At 37.8% G+C, this 24,052-nt stretch overlaps 1 pseudogene; it reads right to left on the minus strand.

Annotated features, from left to right (window-relative positions):
• Positions 1-279: 279 nt before the first annotated feature.
• Positions 280-23,588, minus strand: LOC118238059 (annotated as a pseudogene).
• Between the last annotated feature and the right edge of the window lie 464 nt (positions 23,589-24,052).

The following is a 24,052-nucleotide window of genomic DNA, read 5'->3' on the forward strand; positions in this document are numbered from 1 at the left end:
ACAGTTCTGCAGCAACCAAAACAGTGAAGTCCTTATGAGCTCAGACTTCAGGCCCCTTCTAATATTTCTCTAACCTCACTCCCCAGACACACTTCCAAGCGTGGGTTTCCAGATGATGTACACATTTCATCTTGAAGTCTACCCATTTTCAAATCATTTGAACAGTATGATCAGATTTAGTATAATGAGATCATCGAAGAATCTTCAGTACTCTGTCCAAGATTAATGTTGAGAGTCTTAGGGCACCATAATGGAAAACCAGTTAAAAATAGTACATGACTATGCCTTAGTGGGATTTCGTCCAGGCTTGGGATCATAACCATACAAGAAAGTAGCTGATATTACAATGATGGCTCCAAGGGGAAAAAAATACTGGTTGACAACCAATCTTGCAACCAAAATAGGTTATGATTGTTGACAATATTATGAACAGGAGGTCGCAAGTCATTTTAAAATATTATCATTATACTTAATTAAAACAGCTATTGCAAGGCCTCCAAGTGAGAACTATCCATGTCAGCTGATTATATCCCTGAAAAAATTCATTCTTTGATACAAATTCTCCATCATAAATGTATATACCCACTAATTCAAATATACTTCCAAAGAAACCAAGTTGACTATTTCTTATCCATATTAATTGTTTTGTTTCTTTAAAATTTTCTCAAAATAAACTCCAGCAGAACCACTTGAAAAACATGCTGTGAGAACTGTATGATGTCTACAAACTGTGAGCCAGTTGAAAGTTCCTTAGAATCCAACTCTTGAGAATCTGAAGGCCACAGCACAAAAGTAACTCCTGCCATCAGAATTACTAGGGAGAGCTATTAGGACACACCTGGATTTTTTTTAACCAAATATAGGCATGGAAACTAATTCTGTTGTATTTTCAATTGCTATGTAACCTGATAAGTGGCTGCATCTAGGTTTGATAATGTCACATAGGATAAAATATTCTGAAGCATATATATCCCTGATGGAATAGCAAGCTTAAGTGTTTCCATGGGTTTACTACAAATGTCATCATGCAGTGCTCAATTAGGTATTCTCACACTACACTCACTGTCTGTGTATACTAAAAAGATGCAGGCCATTATCTTCAAAAATTCAGCAACAATCACTGCTATAGATTATAGATAATGAGGACCCTCCTCTTTTAAAATCCTAGAAAAACATATTGCTAGAATCAAACTGATAGCCTAAAATACCAAAATCCCTAAGGAAAGACATTTTAGGTTGGCAGACACTGTTTTCTCTCCATTTGTCACAGGCACTTTTTCCATCTCTTGAAGTCCCTGGGGTTTCTTGAGCACACAGTCCTCAATAGGCAGATATGTTCCCACCCTAGGGTCACAGGCTTGCTGGTAGCTCCAAGGAAGGCTCAGAAGAATTGGCTGTCAGCCTGGCCCCCTAGGCACTATACCCATAATAATTTTATAAAATCTTTTTGTATTTGTCCTTCATGAATTACTCTTCTGGGCAAATATGCAGGATCCACAGGTTGAGGATTCTATTGTTCTGCCAACTAAAATGTTTACCATTGTCAACTGTCCTTTGATCTACAGGATCTAAGTTAGTATCTACTATGTGTGTTGAACAGTAGGCACATACTATATAAGTAATGCTTGTAGAAATACATAGTACATGGACTTTTATGCATAATAAGGTGAAAGTGTATATAATTTTCAAATATATTTTTGCAGCACATGAAAAGTACAATGCATATTGTTGTGTCTATCTGCAAAAATGGGGATTACAAAAGATCTTGGCATTTAGCTCCCTCATTACAAGAAAATTCAAGTGATACTTCTTGTTTAATCAAGAATGTCCCATTGTCTTTGATAAATCTTGTAATATAAAACTTTTGTTGCTTAGTTTTTAGAGTGTATTCTTGAGAATAGCAATAACCAGAAGCCAGAGTATTGCCTAGGTGGTAGGTTAGAAGTAACAGAAGCCTACTCAGCTAGATAAAATCCAAATGTAGTTGGTGGCAAAGGATGCCAAAGTTTTAGCGAGGACATCACTAAGAGAAAGAGCTTCTAACAAGCTAGCTCATGTACCAGGATTATATCATGGTCCTACTGCCACTGAGCATGGCATCTCACTCTAAGGAATGGGCTCCAACTAGCTAACTCATGTACCAGGTTTGTATCATGGTCCTACTGCCCAGGTCTCCTCTGATAGTCCAAGCTTCACAACTGTCTCCCACATATAGTTCCCATGGTGGGATGCCATACTCAGTCTTAATGCATGGGAGAGGGGCCCTGCCCTGACCCAACCCATTGTGCTAGACTATGTTGACTCCTCATGGGAGCCCTTATCCATGAGCAGGAGTAGACTGGGGGTGGGCTAGTGGGGAGGTGAGGAAAGGTGGGAAGAGGCAAGAGGGGGTGGGAGGAAGTAAGGTGGGTGGAAGAAAGAACTGTGATTGGAATATAAAATGGAATAAAAGAATGAGAACCAGCTTCTAATGTGGTCTCGGTATAAATCCAGGTGTGCTCAAGAGGGATTAGAGTTAGCCTGCCCTGCATCTGAGACAGAATGCAGTAGTTCCCACTACCCTTTTGTCAGAATGTCAGAACATATTCATAGTCTTCAATGAGGAGCCATGGAAGTACTAGCAGGAACCACAGAACTACTTGCTGGAAACAGACTCGCAAGTATCTCTATGAAGATTTTACAGTGTTTTTGTACCACACAGAATCCTTGTTCTGTAACAACCACTCAATAGCAGTGCAGCAGTGGTTATAATCTGACAGGATTTTCCAATCTTTCCACTAGATATTCTCCATTTGCCTTCAAACATTATTTAACATGGCTGGAGGAAATTTTGTAATATTATAGCCCTTCCATGAAGTCCTGAAGCAACCTTTATACAGTTTCATTTATAACTATATCAGCGTAAAAGACTAAAAGTAATAACTGGTCATTAAGTAGATTTAATCACAATAGATTGAACCACAATATGCCTTACTAAATAAGCTTTAGTAAAATTATTTAATAGAATTTTAGTGTATATGTAGCCTTATAACTTGTTATATGCACAATATATTTAACTAAAATTATTTTAAGGCTAGTTGTGTATTTCCAGAAATTTTCATTTAATATTTTCAGCTAAGGTTGACTGTGAGTAACTGAAACTGTGGAAAGTGAAACTATGGATACTATGAGACTAATAGAGTAGACTGTGGGGATTTGATTTGAGAAAACCAAAGAAACAAAATTTACAACATGAAAGGTTAATACTCCATTGGAATCTCAAGCCAATAAATTTTGTTAAATAAACATGATTATTGTCATAACTATCAATACACAACAAGGTTTAAACAATCCCTATACATATATTGTCTTTTGCTTTTCTTTGAAAATTTTAGTAAGCAACTTTTGTCATTTTGTGTCAAATATCATGTGGAGAGCTTGGAAGGATTTTTCAGTGTCAAAATGTAATTCCCACATTCACATAAAATTACTTGTCTTGCTTAGGTATTTGTCAACTTGAAACAAGCCGCAGTTATCTGGGAAGAGTAGCTTCAAGTGAGAAAATGTCCCTTCCAGACTGGCTTGTGGGAAAGACTATTTGACACCATTTTATTATCCATTCACCAGTTGAAGGACATTTGCGTTGTTTCTACTTCCTAGTTATTGTAAATAGAGCAGCAATGAGCACACATACTTTGGCTGTAACCAACAGCTCTCTAATTGTATTTAACACCCACTCAACTAGAAAGAAATTACGGCTGGTACTGTAGACCTAGACAAATATTCAGGACTAATGAAGTCCTAGATGTTGAAGAAGAACCTACCACTGATACTTTACTTAATCAGAATAATCTCTAAAATATTAGAAATAATTATCCTTATATCCACAGATAGTTATAGTCCTCAATGTCCCCTCCCCCCATCAAGGAAACTTCTCATTACAACAGACAGAAACCATACAACCAATCACAATACAGAACTGTGGAGCCCAGTACTGACTGATACATCTACAAAACAACTCCTGTACCTTAGGCTCAGTGATCATTGCAGAAAACAGGATGGAAAGATATTAAGTGCCAGAGAACTGGGGGAACTTCTTGTGAGATTGTGTCTTTTAGAAATGTCAGCAAGGATACCCATGAAGTCTCACCAACATGATTTCCTAACTATGACCTGAACAAGGATGACACAAATAGACTTGCAATATGTGCATGCTCACAAGATCTTAATCCTAGGTAAACTACAAACAACTAAAGAATGCTGAGATTGAGAGAAAGTAGTCTTCTCCAGGAACAGCACAGCAATTGGTTTTCCAGTACCAAGAGGCCCTGAAAATGTGTAAATAATATTATACAGAATGAGCTGGTTGAATCTGTGTATTTAGGAACACACACACACACACACACACACACACACACACACACACACACAGAGTGAGAGAGAGACAGAGGCAGAGACACAGAGAGAGACAGAGAGACAGAGAGACAGAGACAGACACAGAGATAGAGACAGACACAGAGATAGAGACAGACAGAGACAGAGAGAGAGGTTATAACAATTAAAAAAAAAGGCAGTGAATTTGAAAGAGCAAGAGAGTGGTACATATGATTGGAGGAAAAACAGGAAGGGTAGATGATATAATTTTAAGTCCAAAAGTTTTTTTAAAATTAAAAAATCAACAGCTAGACTGAGAAGTGTCTCCAGAGAATTTCTGAAGAAAAATCTCAGGATCCTTACTTCTTTTCTTTTTTCACATAGTCAATATTATGTACCCCTAATAGCCATCAGAGCCCTTGGAATTATCCCTCTACTGGGTGTTCCAATCCTGATGGTAGTCAGGAGAAGGAAGTAACTAGAGGCAGAAGAGCAGACATTCTAGAAACCAACCTTCACATAGAACCACTTTCTATATCATTATTAATTTCCTTTAGATATAATAACTGGCTAAAATGGATCAACATACAGACATACTGGCTACCTCCCATAATAGTGTTGCATACTTGCTTGCTTTTCAAAATAAAAGTCATATACTGATTAGTGATAATGTAGCTAGCTACATAGGTGTTTGCCTTCACAATCTTACTTCACTCATGGTGATCTTACATAAAAAAATATTATAGATCAAAGAAATTTTATAAAATACCTTTCAGATTCCTCAGTATGCATCTGAAAATTTAAAAGTAAGATCCGAAAGTCATGTTTATAGTCAACTAGATAGAGAAAAATAATAATGGACCTACCAGATTCAGATTCATGAATCCATGTAAAAAATACTTAGAGAAAATGATTATACTTTCTCCCTTAAAAGAAACATCTGGTGTTAGTGATGCAGAAGGATGATACAGGTTGGTGTAAAGACTCTTGCTGCTCACATTTAAAATACCCAAGACAGACAAATACATGCTGCTGAGAGAGAGGGTGGCCTGGCTGCTGTCTCCAGTGATAGGTTAGATTCCACATCATGCAAAAACAATGTGATGTGAAAACATTTTTCTTGGGTAGAATTGACAGAGCGTGATACATTTGTTCTTATATTTCTTTTTTTCTCTGATTGTCAGTTGAATCTTCCCATGAAGCCTTAATTATAAGTGAACATTGGAAGAACTGAAAGAGGAAGATCAATGTTTCAGGATTCTTTTTCTTTTGTTCTTTTAAATTTATACTTTGCCTATATTTCTTTTTCTTTATTTATAAATTTCATTAGTTCTTTGAGAATTTTATAGAGTGTATTTGATTATTTTTATATTCTTCCCCAACTCTTCTTAGGATAATCTCCCATTCCCAAACCACCCAAGTTTGTGGAGCACTTTTATTTTCCATCAAGGCCAGTTTGTGCTACCAAAATATTCTTGGATATATGGTTTTCCATTGAAAAATGGTAGATTTACCAGGGGCTATAGAAAAAAGTTGTCTTTCCCTCCCCCAGCAGCTAACAAACGCCAATAGCTCTGTGGCTAGGGGTGACATTTTGTTCCCCTCTCCATCAGTGGATTTGGTTGGACTTGAGCTTGTACAGGTATTTCTATGCTACAGCATCTGCTATGAGATCATGTGTACAACTGCCCTGCCATGTCCAGGAGACACAGTTACATTTTAGACATCCACCACCTCTGGCTCTTAAAGTCTTTCCACCAACTTCTGCATTGCGCCTTGAACCATGGGAAGAAGGAATGAAGCATAGATGTCCTCTTCATGGCTGAGCATTCTGTGGTCTCTTATTTTTCTGTGCCTTTTCTGGCTGTGGATCTTTGTGTTACTCACCATTTATTTCTCTAATGAGAATTGAGAGATGCTTTCATTTATGGATATAATGGAAAGTCAGTTTAATATTATGTTCACTAAGCAAAACGGTAGTAGTAATTTATCTCCGAGGCCAATGGCCTTTCTGGCCACCCAATATTTGCCTGATAAATGGTGCCAAGTATGACTTTCATTCATTTGAGTGGAACATAAATCCATTCAGAAAGTGGTTGGTTACTCCCATGATGATCTCAACACTATTGCAACAGTGGACATGACTTTCCAGGACAGTTATCATTGAAGTTAACAGACTTCACAAGAGGGTATGATTTTTTTTCAGTTTTACTTACAGAAGGAATCAATGGGAAAAAATGGAATCAGTGGGAAAAAAATGGAGGTTCATATTAGTCAGTGATATTCTTTCTGTTTTTCAAAATATTTAAGTTAGAAACAATCATATTTTGCATATCAATCCAAGTTCCCTCTCCCTCCCATCCTCCCATGCCTCCCAATGATCCCCGTCTCTCTTCTGCTCCCCAGGGAGGATGAGGTCTTCCATGGGGGATCATCATGGTCTGTCCTTCCTTTGGGGTCCCTCCCCCATGTATCTAGGCTGAGAGGGTATCCCTCTATGGCAAATGGGCTCCCAATGGGATAAATACTGTTCCACTACCAGAGGCCCCATAGACTGCCCAGTCTTGATAATTTTTTTTTTTGAGACAGAGTTTCTCTGTGTAGCTTTGAAGCCTATCCTGGCACTCGATCTGGAGACTAGGCTGGCCTGGAACTCACAGAGATCCACCTGCCTCTGCCTCCCGAGTGCTGGGATTAAAGGCATGTGCCACCAATGCCCAGCTCAGTCTTGATATTTTTAAGATAGCAGAGGTGTGTTTCTTGTATACAGGAGAAGGATGGATTCTGTTTTCGTATCCATTCTGTTAACCTAAATCTTTTTTATAGGCACGTTAAGACCATTGACATTGCGGGATACTAATGTCCATTGATTGATGGTTCTTGTTTGTTTTGGATTATTGTTGTTGGTGTCATTGTGTGTGGATTTCACCCTCCTGTTTCTTTTCCTGTTTGGTAAAGTCAAATGGTGCTGCCACAACTGTATTTGGACATGCAGAAGACTGCAGATAGATCCATATCTGTCACCATGCACAAAACTTAAGTCCAAATGGATCAAAGATCTCAACATAAATCCAGCCACACTGACTGATTCCTGAACATAACACCAGTAGCACAGACATTGAGATCTACAATTAATAAATGGCACCTCCTGAAACTGAGAAGCTTCTGTAAGGCAAAGGACACTGTCAGTAAGACAAAACAACCACCCACAGAATGGGAAAAGATCTTCACCAACCCCACATCTAACAGAGGGTTGATTTCCAAAAAATATACAATGAACTGAAGAAGGTAGCCACCAAAACACCAATCAATGAAATTAAAAAGTGGGGCACAGAACTAAATAGAGAATTCTCAACAGAAGAATCTAAAATGTCTGAAAGACATTTAAGAAAGTGCTCAAAATCCTAGCCATCAGAGAAATGCAACTCTAAGCAAATCTGAGATACCATCTTACACTGGCCAGAATGGCTAAAATAAAAATCACCAATGACAGTTTATGCTGGAGAGGATGTCGAGAAAAAGGAACACTCCTCCATTGCTGGTGGGAGTGCAAACTTGTAAGACCACTCTGGAAATCATTATGGCTGTTGCTCAGGAAAATGGGAATCAGTCTATCTCAAGATCCAGCAATTCCTCTCTTGGGCATACACCCAAATTATGCACATTCATAAAACAAGAACATATGTTCAACCATGTTCATAGCATCGTTGTTCATAATAGCCAGAACCTGGAAGCAACCTAGATGTCCCTCAACTGACGAATGGATAGAGAAAATGTGGTACATTTACACAATGGACTACTACTCAGCAGAAAAAAAGCAATGGAATCTTGAAATTGGCAGGCAAATGGATGGAACTAGAAGAAACCATCCAGAGTGAGGTAACCCAGTCACAAAAAGACAGACATGGTATGTACTCACTCATACATGAATTTTAAACATAGAGCAAAGGATTACCAGCCTACAATCCTCTTCACCAAAAGAATTATGAAACAAGAAGGACTCTAAGAGAAAAATACATGGACCCTGGAGAATGGGAAGGGGCAGGATCTCCTGAGCTAATTGCAAGCTTGATGGTAGGGGAGAGGGAGCTGGCAGAATGAGAGGAGGAGAAGAGGAGGGGAGAGAACAAAATGGAGGAGCAGAAACTTTGAGTCAGGGGAAGAATAGAGGAGAGAAGGATGAGAGATACCATATTAGAGGGAGCCATTATAAGTCCGAGGAGAGATCTGGCACTGGGGAGATTTCCAGAGATCTGCAAGGATGACATCAACTAACAATCTAGGCAATGGTGGAGAGGATACCCTAAATGCCCTTCCCCTATAATGAGACTGATGATTATTTTATATGCCATCCTAGAGCCCTCTTCCAGTGGCTGATGGAAGCAGAGACAGACAGCCACAGTTATACACTGAACTGAACTCTGGAACCCAGTTGCAGAGAGGTAGAAATGAAGTCAGGACCAGGCTGGTGAAACCCACAGAAAGAGCTGACCTAAGTAAGGGGGAGCACATGGCCCCCAGTCTGCTGTTTGGCTATCACAGGACTGATCCAGACCCCAGAAAGTGGATGTCAACGAGGAGGCCTCGGCACCCTATGGGGCCTCTGGTAGTGGATCAGTATTCTATCCTGGTATAAGAAGGGACTTTGAGAGCCCATTGCAGTGAAGGGATGCTCTCTTGGCCTGAACACATGGGGGAAGGACCTAGGCCCAGCCCAGGATGATGATGTGGAATTTGGGGAGACTCTGTGGTGGGCTCTACCCACCCAGAAGGAGGGGGAAAGGGAGCTGGTGGGGAGTTGGGGGAAGAGGGAGAAGGATTGACATGTGAAATTATAATTTTGTAATAATAATAATAATAATAATAATAATAATAATATTAAAGGATGCAGAATAATTCTGCTCCAGTTGGAGTCAAAAAGTTTTCTTCTTATTTAACTTTCTTGGGAAATTTTATTTTAGAAGGAATTAAATAATTCTCTGTTTGGAATAAGAATTTAAGACATTCAAACAATAAAGAACATTGTCTTCTGGGATTATTATAGCCTTATTAGAGCAGGAGAACAAATGTGATATAATTATTGGCTACCTACAACCTTCTAGATACATGGCATCCATTATTTAAATTAATTCCTCCCACAGAGTTATGTTCCCATCTCCAGATGAAGAATGGACTTGCTAGTAAGACTATTGTGACTACAGTTTTGCTTACTGTCCCCAGAAACAGTGCTATCTGACAATATACTATGTGGGATCTTCAATTTCCATATTTGATGGTTGCTCTTCCTTTTTGCAGTTGGTATTTTATTATTTATTTAGCTTTGATAAACCAGTTATTCAAGATGTTGTCATATTTTGAAATCCAGGGATATATTTATTCTGTTTTTTAGCTGACTCTGCCTATTTTAACACTAAATCATTTGCCAGGTTTTGTACTCAGAAGTTATTTGACTACCACCCCTCCCCAATTTCTGTCTCTGATTTATGACAATACTTATCATATAGTGTTACTATGAAAGCTGATTTATAATGTACAATGGGAATCACACAATGTAGTGCCTAGCAACTTTCAGACACTTAGTAATGTTTGTGTCTTTAATATAAACACCTTCTGTGAAGAAGTCTATCATTTTCTTGTACAATTTTGTTGGTTATAGAAACCACAGCATACTCGATTTTCTGGATCATTTCATCCCATTTTCAAATGATTGTTCCTATTTTCAAATACTCATTCCCATTTTTCCCTAAGCCAAAAAACTATCCATTTTTCAACATCTAAACTACATTTCCCAGATGTTTATACCTCTGACACAAAAACATTTTTCAGGCTTTGAATCCTGATTTCAGTTACAGAAAACACCCATTAGGACTTAAAGCTCAATCCAAACAGCTCTTTATTGTAAATTTGGAAGTGGTGTTTGTCATGATGTCAATTTATAACTTGCATTCCAGTCAGATACATTTGCTTGAATATGGCAGGTGCTACTCTCTGCCTTTTGTTTTTATTATAGTTTGTTGTTAATATTGATATTTTATTTTATACTCTCCTCTAGGTTTTCTAAAGAAAGGAATGTTTTATTCATCTTGGAATCTCTCAGATCCTTAGCTAAATAAGTATTGAAAAATGACAAAAATGGCTAAAGGGAACATCCTGGTTCTAACATAAAAGGAAATGAACTTGATTTTAGAATGTTTTGTTTCCCAAAATGTTTTTTTCTCAAACCATACAATAGATTTGCATCAAATCTATGCCACAACTTTACAGTGTATTGCAATAGGAGCATCCTACTGAAATTATTTACTATACTCTTAAAGAAATATATGTGCGTTTTTTAAAACAAACAAACTCAAAGCATGGAATTACCTGCCACTGACTCAGTTGGTCAAGTTAATTCTGGCATTTTCTGGGACACTGGATAGATAGGGGTTCTTGGGTTCTTTTGGATCCTAGCAGGACAGAGTTTGAAGATAGTCTTTACAGAATAGAACATAGAATTTTTTTCTGACAGTTACAACTTTAATTTTTGTTTCATCATTATACACTTATATAATCAGTGACTATTTCAGCTATAAATAGAATTTCCCTAGTACATGAATGCCTGTAGATGGAGGCATTCTTTATATCTTTCAGAAACATATTTTATGATGGAGAAATACACAGAGAACAGATTTTCAGAGCTTGAAACTGTCCCTTTATAATCTCTACTCCTTAGTTCCCTGTCTGAAGTGTAACAGGAAGCACAGAACATGTTTATTTCCTTCTTAAAATATCTAAAATGATTACGTGACTTAGTATAGTAAGGATGGCAGTGAACCAAGTAATTGCATCTTTCCCTGGTCTCTGAAATTTTATAAAATATTATCACCCTGCTTGGATAACTTCTCATATACAGTGATATAAATGACATTTTCTTATGTTTTCACATTTTTACCTCAGTGACATTCCATCTCTTAATTAGTGTTCTGTTGTGGTTGTCTGAATATAGATATGCTGCTCTGGAATGCTATTAGTCCCTCAGCTAGGATCATCCTAAAATTCTAGTTTTCTTCTTTAGTTCCTTGTATTTTTTCCTATTTAAATTAAATTTATGATCTTTGGTGCTGAGGTGTTAGCTCAGTCTGTAAATTGCTTGCCTTGCAAGCATGAGGATCTGGGTTTAATCTACAAAACTCATCTTTTTATTTAATTAATTTATTTATTTTAAATCCTGATCACAGTTTCTTCACCATTCTCTCCTCCCAAATCCCCCAACTCTCCACCTCCATTATTCAATCCACTCCTCCTCTGTTTCTGTTTAGAAAATGACAGGCTTCTCATGGGTATCAATAGAGCATAGCAAATCAAGTTGCTGTAAGGCTAAGTATGTCCCTTTGTATTTAGTCTGGGCAAGGCAATCCAGGTTCCCAAGGAATTGGTCCCCAAGAGCCAGCCAAAGCATTAGGGACAGACTCTGCTTCCACTGTTAGGAGTTCCACAAATAGACCAAACTACACAATAGTCACATATCTGTAGAGGGCTTAGGTCAATCCTATGCAGGTTCCCTGGTTGTTGATTTAGATACTGAGTTTCTATGAGCTAGGTTAGTTGTTCCCATGGGTTTTCTTGTGATGTCCTTGACTGTTGTGGATCCTACAATTCTTCTTCCATTTCTTCAAAAAGATTCCCCAACTTGGCCTAATATTTTGCTGTGGGTTTCTGTATGTTTCCATCAGTTACTGCATGATGGCCCCCTGAAGACAATTGGAGTAGTCACCAATCACAGGAGATGACAAGTTCAGGCTATACATCCACTACTAGAAGGAGTCTTAGTTAGGGTCACCCTTGCAGATGCTTGGGAGTTTCTCTTGCATCAGGCATCTACCTGTTCCTGAAAAGGCCCCCATTTCCAGTCTTTTTTAGTCTTCTCCAATTCCACCCACCTCCCTATCCAATCTCACAAGTTCTCATTCCCACCAGCCCTCAAACTACCCAGGAGAGCTCTTCTATTTCTCCTTCCCAAGGAGATCCATGCATCCCCCCATGTACCCTCCTTGTTACCTAGCCTCTCTGAGTCTGTGGACTGTAGCATGATTATTCTTTATTCACAGTTAATATACAATTATGAGTGAGCACATATCATGTTTGTCTTTATGGGTTTGTGTTACCTCACTTAGCATGTTTTTTTTTTTCTAGTTGAAACCATTTGCATTCACATTTCCTGATGATATTGTTTTTAACAGCTGAGTAATACTCCATTGTGTAAATGTATCATATTTTCTTTATCTATTCTTCAGTTGAGGGGCATCTAGTTTATAGATTTTGGATATTACAAAGAAAGCTGCCATAAACATAGTTGAGTTAGTGTTCTTGTGGTATTGAACATCCTTTGGGTATATGCCCAGGAGCAGTATAGTTAGATCTCGAGATACATTGATTCCCTATTTTCTGAGAAAACACCATATTGATTTATAAAGTGGTGTACAAGTTTGTATTCCCATCAGCAATGAAGAAGTATTCCCCTTTCTCCACATCTTCTCCAGCATAAGCTGTCCTTTTTTTTTAATCTGAGCAATTCTGACAGGTATAAAATGGAATCTCACAGTAGTTTATTTTGAATTTCTCTGATACCTAAGGATGTTAAACATTCTTTTAAGTATTTCTCTGACATTTGAGTTTCTTCTGTTGAGAATTTTGTGCTTAGGTCTATACTCCATATTTAATTGGATTATTTTTGTTTTTTTGATATCTAGTTTCTTGAGTTCTTCATACATTTTGGAGATCATCCCTCTGTCAGATGTGGTATTGGTCAAGATCTTTTCCCATTCTGTAGGCTTCCATTTTGTCCTATTGACAATGCCCTTTGTCTTACAGAAGATTTGCAGTTTCATGAGGTTCAATTTATTAAATGTCAGTCTTAAGTGTCTGTGCTAATATCCAGGAAATCGTCTCATGTGCCAATGTGTGCAAGGTTATTCCCCACTTTCTCTTCTATCAGATTCATTGTAGCTAGATTTATGTTGAGGTCTTTGATCCACTTGAACTAGAGTTTTCTGCAGGGATATAGATATGCCTCTATTTGCATCCTTCTACATGCTGACAACCAGTTAAGTCAGCACCATTTGTTGAAGATGCTTTCTTTTCTCCACTGTATAAATTTTGCTTCTTTGTCAAAAGTTAAATGTCCAGAGGTGTGTGTATTTATGTCTGGGTCTTTGATTAAATTCCATTGATCCACCTGTTTGTTTTTATGCCAATGCCAGATGGTTTTTATTATAATAGCTCTTTACTAGAGCTTGAAATCAGGGGTGGCAATAACTCTAGTATTTGTTTTATTGTACAGAATGGTTTTAGCTATCCTGGGTTTTTGTTTTTCCATAGGAAATTGGATATTGTTCTTTCAAGGTCTGTAAAGAATTGTTAGAATTCTGATGAGAATTGTGTTGAATTTGTAGATTGCTTTTGGTAAGATGGCCATTTTTCCTATGTTAATCCTATTTACCCATGAGCCTGGAAGATCTTTCCATCTTCTGTTACCTTCTTCAATTTGTTTCTTCAAAGACTTGAGTTTCTTCTCATGCAGATCTTTCATTTGCTTGGCTAGAGTTACACCAAGATATTTTGTATTTTGTGTAGCTACATTAAAGGGTGTTGTTCCCTGATTTCTTTCTCAGCCCTTTTATTATTTGTATGTAAGAGCGCTACTGATTTTTTGGAGTTAATCTTGTTTCCTGACATTTCACTAGAGTTGTTTATTAGCTGAATTAGTTCCCCTGATAGAACGTTTGTGGTTGTTTATGTATTGTATCATGTCATCTGCAAATAGTGATACTATGACTTCTTCCTTTCCAATTTGTATCCCCATGATCTCCTTTAGCTGTCTTATTACTCTAGCTAGAACTTCAAATACAATATTGAATAGGTGCTTAGACAGTGGACAGCCTCATCTTTTTCCCTGATTTTAGTGGAATTGATTTGAAATTTTCTCCATTTAATTTGATATTGGATGTTGGCTTGTTGTGTTGCTCTTATTATTAATAGATATGATCCTTGTATCCCTGATTTCTCCAAGGCTTTTTATCATGAAGGTGTATTGAATTTTGTCGTTTTCAGCATCTAATGAGATGATCATGTGTGGTTTTTTTTTTCTTTCAGTTTGTTTATATGGTGGATTACACAAACAAATTTTCATACATTGAATCATTCCTGCATCTCTGGGATGAAGCCCACCTGATCATGGTGAATGAGCTTTTTGATATGTTCTTGGATTCAGATTGCCAGTATTTTTTTTATTAATTGAAATTTTCATTTATTTCAGATCTCAACCACAGTTTTCCCTCTCTCCTCTCCTCCTATTCTCCCCCACACCTTACCTCTGCCCTCCACCCATTTCTTCTCTGTTTCTCTTTCAAAAGGGCCAGGTGTCAATAAGGCATGGCACATCAAGTTGATGTAGGACTAAGCTCTTCCTTTTATTAAGGTTGGGTCAGGAAATACAGTTTGGGGAATAGATTCCCCAAAGGCAATTCATGCATTAGGGACAGGCCATAATTCCACTGCTAGGAGTTCCATAAATAGACCAAGCTACACAAACTATAACTAGAGGGCCTAGGTCAGTCCCATTGAGGCTCCCTAAGCTATTGAATCATTGGAGTTTGTGAGCTTCTGTGACTCCAGATTAGTTGTTTTTATGGGTTCCCTTGTGAGGACCTTGACTCCTCTGATTCATACAATCCCTCATCCCTCTCTTTAACAGGATTTTCAGGTTTGCCATTATTTGTGCATCATTGTTTATGAGGTGAAGCGGTCTCTAATTATCTTTTTTTGTTGAATCTTTGTGTGGTTTGGGTATCAGGGTAACTGTGGCCTCATAAAAAATAATTTGGCAATGTTCCTTCTGTTTCTATTTTGTGTAATAATTTGAGGAGCCTGGTAATAGCTCTTCTTTGAAAGTCTGGGAGAATTCTGCACTGAGACCATCTGGCCCTTCCATTTTTGGGAAACTTTTAATGACTACTTCTATTTCCTTAGTGGTTATATGTCTTTTTAAATTGTTTATCAGATCTTGGCTTAACTTTGGTATGTGATACTCATCAAAAATTTTGCCTATTTCTTTTACATTTCCAAATTTTGTAGAGTACAGGTTTTTGAAGTATGAACTCATGATTCTCTGGATTTCCTCAGTGTATATTGTTATATGTTTTCCTTTTCACCTCTGATTTTGTCTTGGATAGTGTCTCTCTGTCTTTTAGTTAGTTTGGATAAGGGTTTGTCTATCTTGTTGATTTTCTCAAAGAGTCAACTAATTCTTTCATTGATCCTTTGTGTTATTCTCTTTGTTTCTATTTTTTTTTATTTCAGCCCTGAGTTTGATTATCTCCAGGTGTCTACATTTCTTGGATGCTTTTGCTTCTTTTTGTTCTAGAGCTGTGCTGTCAAGTCGATAGTATGAGATTTGTCCAAAATCTTTAAGAAGGCACTTAGTGCTATGAACATTCCTTTTAGCATTGCTTAGATTTTGTCACGTCAGATTCGGTATGTTGTGTGCTCATTGTCATTGAATTCTAGGAAGTCTAATTTCTTTCTTTATTTCTTCCTTGATCCAGCGGTAGTTCAGCTGAGCATTTTTTCAGTTTCCATGAGTTTATAGGCTTTCTATCATTTGTGCTATTGTTGAACTCCAACTTTAATCCATGGTGATGTGATAATATACAGGGGGTTATTACAATTTTTTTGTCCATTTAAAACTTACTTTGTGACAGAGTCTGTGATCAGTTTTGGAGAAGATTCTATGAAATGCTGAGAAGAAGTTATATTCTTTTGTGTTAGGGTAAAATGTTCTGTAGATATCTGTTAGGGCCACTTGGTTTATAACATCTGTTAGCTCCAGTACTTCTCTGTTTAGTTTTTGGATGGATGATCTGTCCATTGGTGAGAGTGGGATGTTGAAATCTCCCAGTATTAATGTGTGGGGTTTAATGTACAATTTAAACTTTAATAATGTTTGTTTTACAAATGTGGGTTCCCTTGTATTTGCAGCATAGACATTGAGAACTGAGACATCATCTTGGTGGATTTGTCCTTTGATGAATATGAAATTACTTTGTCCATTTCCTTTAATTAATTTTGTTTTGAAAATTATTTTATTATATATTAAGATAGGTATACTACTGTGGTTCTTCTGTCCATGTGTTTGGAAAATCTTTTTCCAACCATTTACTTAGAGGTAAAGTCTATCTTTTGGGTGCTGTGTTGTCTTTTTTGTATGCAGCAGAAGAATGGATCCTATTCTTGTATTATTTTCATTCCATTATGATCAGAAAGAATAAAAGTGTGCTACTTAAGAGTTATATTTACTCCTCTGTTCTACTCCCAACTCTACCTTCCTGATCCCTCATATTCTCTATCCCCTTCCACTTCTCAGATCCTCTTTCTCTTACTTCCCTTCCCCCTCCCCAGTGCTTCCAAATTACTCATAACAGAGGATATCAGGGAAAGACATGTCTTAATAGAGGGAGCCATTGTAGCCTTAATGAGAAATCTGGAACAAGGGAGGTCTCCAGGGATCCACAAGGATGACTCCAACTAAGAATCTAAGAAATGGTGGAGAAGCTATCTTGAAGGCCCTTCTCCTATAATTGATGACTATATTGAATGCCACCATAGAGCCTTCATCCAGTAGCTGATGGAAGCAGAAGCAGAGATTTACAGCTGAGCACTGAGCCAAACTCCTGGAGTCCAGTTATGGAGAGGGAGGAGAGATGAGCAAAGGTGTCAAGACCGTGCTGGGGAAAACCACAGAAACAGCTGACCTGAGCAAGTGGGAGCTCAAAGACCCCAGTTTCACAGCTGAAGAACCAGGAGAAGATAGAACCAGGCCCCCTGAGCATAGGTGTCAGTTAGGGGACCTGGGCAGTCTATGGGGTCTCTGGCACTGGAGCCAGTATTTATCTAAAAGGATTCTTGTTCAAATATGTTCATAGAAGCATTATTTGTAATACCCTGAACCTGGAAACAACCTATATGCCCCTCAACCAAAGAATAAATAAAGAAAAAATGGTACATCTACATAATGGAGTATTACACCATGGAAAAAAACAATAACATCATGAAATTTGCATGCAAATGGATGGAACTAGAAAATAATATCCTGAGTGAGGTACCTTAGATCCAGAGAGACAAACATGGTATGTACTCATTTGTAACTGGATATTAGATGAAAAGCAATGGATAACCAGGATAATATTCACAGCACTAGAGAAACTAAATAACAAGGATGACCCTAAGAGGAATGCATGGATCACCCTGGGAAAGTAAAATATGATGAAATCTCCTGGGTGTGGAGGGGTAAAGGGGAGGGAATTGGGGATGGTCAAGTGGAGGGATGGATGCAGAGGGAGAGCAATGAAAGAGATATCTTAATAGAGAGGACCATTATGGGGTTAGGGAAAACCTGGTGCCAGAGAAACTCCCAGGAATCCACAAGGATGACCCCAGCTAAGACTTCTAGCAATAGTGGAGAGGGTGCCTGGACTGGCCTTCTCCTGTAATCAGATTGGTGATTTCCCTAATTGTCATCATAGAACCTACATCCAGTAACTGATAGAAGCAGATGCAGAGATCCACAGCCAAGAACTGGACAGAGCTCCAGGAGTCCAGTAGAAGAGAGGGAGGAGAGATTATATCAAAAATGGGGGATCAAGATCATGAAGGTGAAACTCACAGAGACAGCTGACAGGAGCTCATGGGAGCTCAGGGACTGTAGACCAACAGCTAGGGTGTTGACCTAGGCCCTCTGCATGTAGGTGACAGTTGTGTAGCTTAGCCAGTTTGTGAGGACCCTCGAAGTGGGATGATGATCTGTTTCTAGCACATGAGCTGTGTTTTTTTGGAATCCTATGGTGGGATGCCTTGCTCAATCTTTATGCAGAGGGATGAGCTTGATCTTGCCTCAACTTGTTATACCAGGCTTTGGTGACTCTCCATGGGAGGTCTTGCTCTTTCTGAGGAGTGGATAAGAGGTGGTAGAAAGGAGGTGGGGGAGGGAACAGGAGGAGAAGAGGGAGGGGAAACTGTGCTTGGTAGGTAAAATAAATAATAAAATTGAAATTAAAAGAAAGAGTTATTTTTACATTAACTAAGGCTCTTTATATTAGCAAAAACTATTCTCTGTTTTGAAGGGCAGATCATGTAATTTGAAAAATATCATATCCTGCTGCCATTCAGTAGAGGATTGCATAAACACAAATCATTATTTTTCAAAGACAGCACTGGTTGTTCATTTATGGTCCTTTCAAGGAAGAGTTTTAAAAATTTCAAATATCACTTTCTTCTCTGTGTGTTGTACCAAATTATCATTATGTATTTTAAATTCAGTTCCTAATACATAAACTAAAGATATTTGTGTCTCTTGATAAGTTGAATGATAACCATTACCAAATGACCATGGAGATATTTTTGCCTTAAAACTTAATTTGTCTGATATTGATATATCTATTTCAGGTTTTGTCATTAATCTAGTATGCTATAGTGTTGTGCCCAAATTCTGAACCCCCAAATCACCAAGAGGCCCATTTTCAAGTAAAAGCAATGAGTCTTTTATTGCAGTTGTTTAAGGAATTGACCACATTAGCTCAGGCCTTTCATCCATCCACCATGGCGGATGGCTAGGGAAAGACCCTGAGAAACCATGGGACAGAGATCTTATAGGACAGCATAAGGGGGTATCTAGGGGTAAGCATAGGCTCAGGATTGGTGTGCCTCCAGGCTTGGAAGACTTGCCCTGTGTTGATTGGTCAACAGGCTGTTATGGCTCATAGGCCCTCCCAGGGGGGTTGCTATTCTCTGCATGTCATTGCTGTGCACTTGTCTGTAAAGCACACCCAGAGCTGTAAAACATAGCCCCACTAACTAACTTCTGATTAGTTCCTTGCCATGAGGAAGTCATGTGACCTTCTAGTGACCAAGGCAAAGTCAGGCAAGCCACATGTTAGCCTGTCATGGTTGCCAAAATGGGGTGCTGGTCCCTTCAATAATAATTTATTTTAGACAGAAGATCAACTATGTTTTCTGTAAAGCAGCAGATAATGAGTATTTTGATTCTGATTCCCTGTTTTCTAGGCATACCAGTGTTCTTCATATAGGAAATCCACTTGTTGATATTCTAGTAGTTGTTATATATTTTGTTTATATATGTGAGAGTGACAGGAAATTACACAGAGAAGTTGCAATATTTTATATCTATTCTCAACAAGAAATCTGAATTCTCTCACCTTCCCTTTACAAACTATCCCACATTGTATCTCATGTATCCTATCTATAAAAGTTTCTCCCTCAATCAAAATGACATCTCTGGAAACTGACATGGCTCAATTAGATGTTTCTTGATGTGATCTGGAATGTCTTATCATGCACATACCTGGTGTCTTAGGCTGACTTTTGGATGAGACTGGAACTAGTGTGATCAGATGGAATACTGACAATTATCTTTCTGAGAGGCTGTAGTTTCCTCAGATCATGGCAGCTGTCTTCCAGAAAGAAGTGTGTGATGAGATACCTGTGGTAAAATTACATATCCTGGCCTTAGAAGCCATCACTATCATACTCTGTGTATCACAAGTTAATCAAGGCAGACATATTTAAGATTGGGGATTTAGTTCTGCTTCCTAAAGATATGACTATTAAACTACCTTCTGAAGTAAAATTAATTGCTATATTCTCACATGCAAAATATATTTCTATGCTCCCATATATCTTCTAAAATCCCTTTATTACATTTTCAATATTAAGATCGTGTTTCTAATGTTACCAAACTAAGTCCAGACGACCTTGAGTAAAGTTGCTTTAATATAGTGTCTTGAGTTTACTTTCTCTGGATCTATATGTGTGAACTAAAGCAATAAATTACCAGCACATCCAAAATAAATGGCTAGAAACATGTAAGAATTATCTTCCCTTTGCAAAATTGCAACCACCCATGGCTATAGCTTAATATTCCCCTCTTCCTTTTTCCTTCCCACAGAATTTGGGGTATACCAAGGTTTTTTCACATCATATAATTGTGCTCTGTTTTAACGCAAGCTGACAATACTTCTATGAATATCCATGCAATAAAATTTCATGGATTTTCTATAAATCGTATTTATAGCTCTCTAAAATCCATTCACACAAATAGTTTTAAGATAACTCTTTTCTCCCTTCAGCTCCAAACAATTTTTTATTGAAAATGCACAATTTATTAGAAGCCTTAATTTTCAGTGGGACCATTTGTGTTTTGTGGCTCCTCAGATAGGTATATGGCCTTTTAATCTGCTTGAACAGCTGTCTTTACCACCACCTATAATCATTCTGAAAGGAAATGTTCTAATGTTACTTTTGAATCCTGTTTTCCTGACAGTAGCCTGGATTAGATCTTTGCATGAACTCTGTTTCCTAATTTGAAAGTAGTTTACCACCTGGAGGTGTTAATAATAAGAAACCATTTCTGATCCCTAGGCCTGGATCAGTTTATTTTAAGGTCTAATTTCTTCAGTTATCTCATTTGGTTACAGGCAGCTAGAAGAAGTATGTAGTTTCTTCAACACTTTGCTTAGAGATCTCTTCAGGCAGCTCATCCAGCTCTTCAGACAACTTTACTTTCAACAGCACAACAGGCAGCAAGGCTGCTCAGCTCAAGGGTCCCCTCTAATTTTGGAATGGGGTTTCTAAAGAACAAGTGTATCAAGAGAAAATCAGATGACACATTAATGCCTTCCAGCACATTGTCACAGAGGTCATAAACTAGACTCTCAGAAAGACAAGGGATAGAGCAGAACCAGCTCTTCCTTAATCTTAACCATCCTGTTTAGCAGATTAATAGCTTATGCGAAACAAGATTGTTTCCTAAGGTGAACTAATAAAATATTTTTTTAAAAAAGCTTATGTGGTCAGAAAAAGATAGAGATATAAAATAAAGACAGATTAAGAGGAACGAAACCTCTGAACATTTTACAATATTTTTTAAAAGATATGTAGGCTTGGGAGAGAAAAGAAACAGGATAGAGAATATTCTTAAAAAAGAAATAAACTAGCTGGGTATGGTGGCACATGCCTTTAATTCTAGCACTCAGGAGGCAGAGGCAGGCAGATTGCTGTGACTTCAAGCCCAGCCTGGTCTACAAAGTGAGTTCCAGGACAGCCAAATATATATAGAGAAACCCTGTCTAAAAAAGCCAAAAAATAAAAAATAAAAGGAATGGAGTAATAAAAAAAGCTACTCAGATGGAAAATACACAGAGACTCTGGACACTGTATGTTATTGTGTTGTCTTTAAATTGTTTAATTGCTGAGGAAGGAGCAGCAGCTGCCAAAAGACATTTGATTATACATGCTGCTGAAATAATCCAATCTATTTATTTTGAAAATGCCTTAGCTTCATAATTTAAATCTCTGGACATGTTACTTTGCGAAAGAGGTTCTTCTTTTGTTTCCACAGAAGTTGAAAACCTATGAATTCCTTCCTGATTAATATGGTTTGAACAAGCAAGACCCCCTGTAGCCCAGGTGATCCAACATACAAAGCAGCTGAGACCATGCATCCTCACAGACCACAACAGATAGGATTTGGACAGGGTTCTAGGTTTTCTCAGGATCCCCATGGGATTGGCAGTGCCCCCAAACAGCAAGAAGCAGTTTGGAGAGGGCTACACCCAACTTCTGAAATTTTGTTTATAAATGTTTGTTTTTACTTGAAGGGGGTTGGTTATATGGTCACAGACAATCTTTTTCTAAAGAAAAAAGGGATGGATATGATATAGAAATGAATAGTTTGCAATGGTAGGGATTTTGGTTTATTGATACAAATTTAAGGTCAATTTTTCTATATGTATATTTCTTCTCTTGTTTAGATATTTTCTTTATGCAGTTCATTTAAAATGTACAGATTATGGTCATCTATAATAGTCAAAACTTTTAATGTTAATTTTTAAGTTATATGCAGATATATTTTAGAAGGATAGGTATTCTTCAAAACCTTTCAAAGACCTACAGAGTGTGGCATTTAATTTAAATAAAAATGTTAAAAAATGGTTTATTAGGGTTTTTCTTGACAATGAGACCCTACAGCTCCTGGCAACACCAATTACATCAGAAAGGAATATGGACATTGAAGAAACTCATTAAAGAGTTTGCTTCAACATGGCAGGGATAGTCATTTGGACAATAAACTGCTCTTGCCTGGACTGCTTGACAGAATGCTGCCCAAACTGGACATTCAGGTTACAAAGAAAATTGACTGAACTTGCCAAGAGACAGATTGTCCTTCAAGGTTCATTCTTCCACAAAATGTCTGCCAGATATTCTGGGTCTATAGGCTGAAGAGGGATGCCCCAATGTTACAGAGGAACTTTGGGTGACTGTCCAGACAATGAGATACCTCTGTCAAATCTAGAGTTTATATTTTATCCTTCTGGGGTCTTTGATGGATTTGAAGACAGACAGTTATGGTTATGGTTTTTACCAGTTATGATAAAAGATAAGTTGCATATAAAACTTTAGACTCAGAAGTAGGATACATAATAAAATATTTTCATTAAATTTTGCCAAATGTTAATGGACTAAACATTGCTGACTCTAGTTCTTGCTTAATAACTGTTTTGTTATATATAATTTTACTATCTTAAAGTTAAAAGTTTCCTTTTTATTTGGACAGAAAAGAGGAGATGATGGGGGATGTCTTTTGTGTATTGTGACTATGTTTCTCTTATTGGTTGAAGAATAAAGCTGTTTCAGCCAATGGACTGGCAGGGTGTAGCTAGCCAGGAAGTATAGGCTGCACTATCATACTAGGAGAATTCTGTGAAGAAGAATGCAGAGAGTGAGTCACTGGCAAAATGCCATGTAGCTACCAGGAAGGTAGGACACTGGGGGATTCTCCAGTAAGCCAAGACCATGTGGAGATACATAGATGAATAGAAATGGGTTAATGATTAAGAGAGAGCTAGCCAATAAGAAGCCTGAGCCACCAGCCAAATGGTTTAAAATTAATATAAACCTCTGTGTGTTTATTTGAGACTGAAAGGCTACAGGATCAGACAAAACAGAAACATCCATCTACACAAGGAGGGGCAACAAGGCAGGAAATAAAGACAGAAACTTTGAGGCAGAAACCATGGTGGAATCCTGATTCTTACTGCCTTCCTGCTAGGCTGAAGTTCAGCTAGCTGCTTACAGCCCAGGCCCATCTGCCCAGGGATGGTATTTTCCACAATGGGCTGGCCCATCCTATATCAACTTATATGAAACAAATCAATGGTTTTAGATTCCACCTATGACTATATTTGTGTGGTATTTTTCTTTCTGTGCTCAGTTTACTTCATTTAAGAGTCTCCAGTGTCATTCATAGTTTTGTAAATGATAGGATTTTTGTCCTTCTCTGTATAAATACCACATTTCATTATCCACTGTCATTGATGAACACTAGCACTACCTCTATTTCTTAGCTATTGAAATAGTGCTACAACACACATGGGAATGCAGATGCCTCCTTGCTATACCAACTTCATTTTGTGTGAATGTATACTCATTAATGAGGACTACTGGAGCATATGGTAGATCTATTTTCAGTTTGTGTATGTATGTGTCTCTCTGTGGGTATGTATTTTTATTAGCTGCATGAATTTACATTCTCAACAATAGCATTCAAAGGTTCTCTTTTAATCCATATTTTAACAAGACTTGTTAACTT

The sequence above is a fragment of the Cricetulus griseus genome, chromosome 6, assembly GCF_003668045.3.
Source record: "Cricetulus griseus strain 17A/GY chromosome 6, alternate assembly CriGri-PICRH-1.0, whole genome shotgun sequence".
NCBI classification, from domain to species: Eukaryota; Metazoa; Chordata; class Mammalia; order Rodentia; family Cricetidae; genus Cricetulus; species Cricetulus griseus.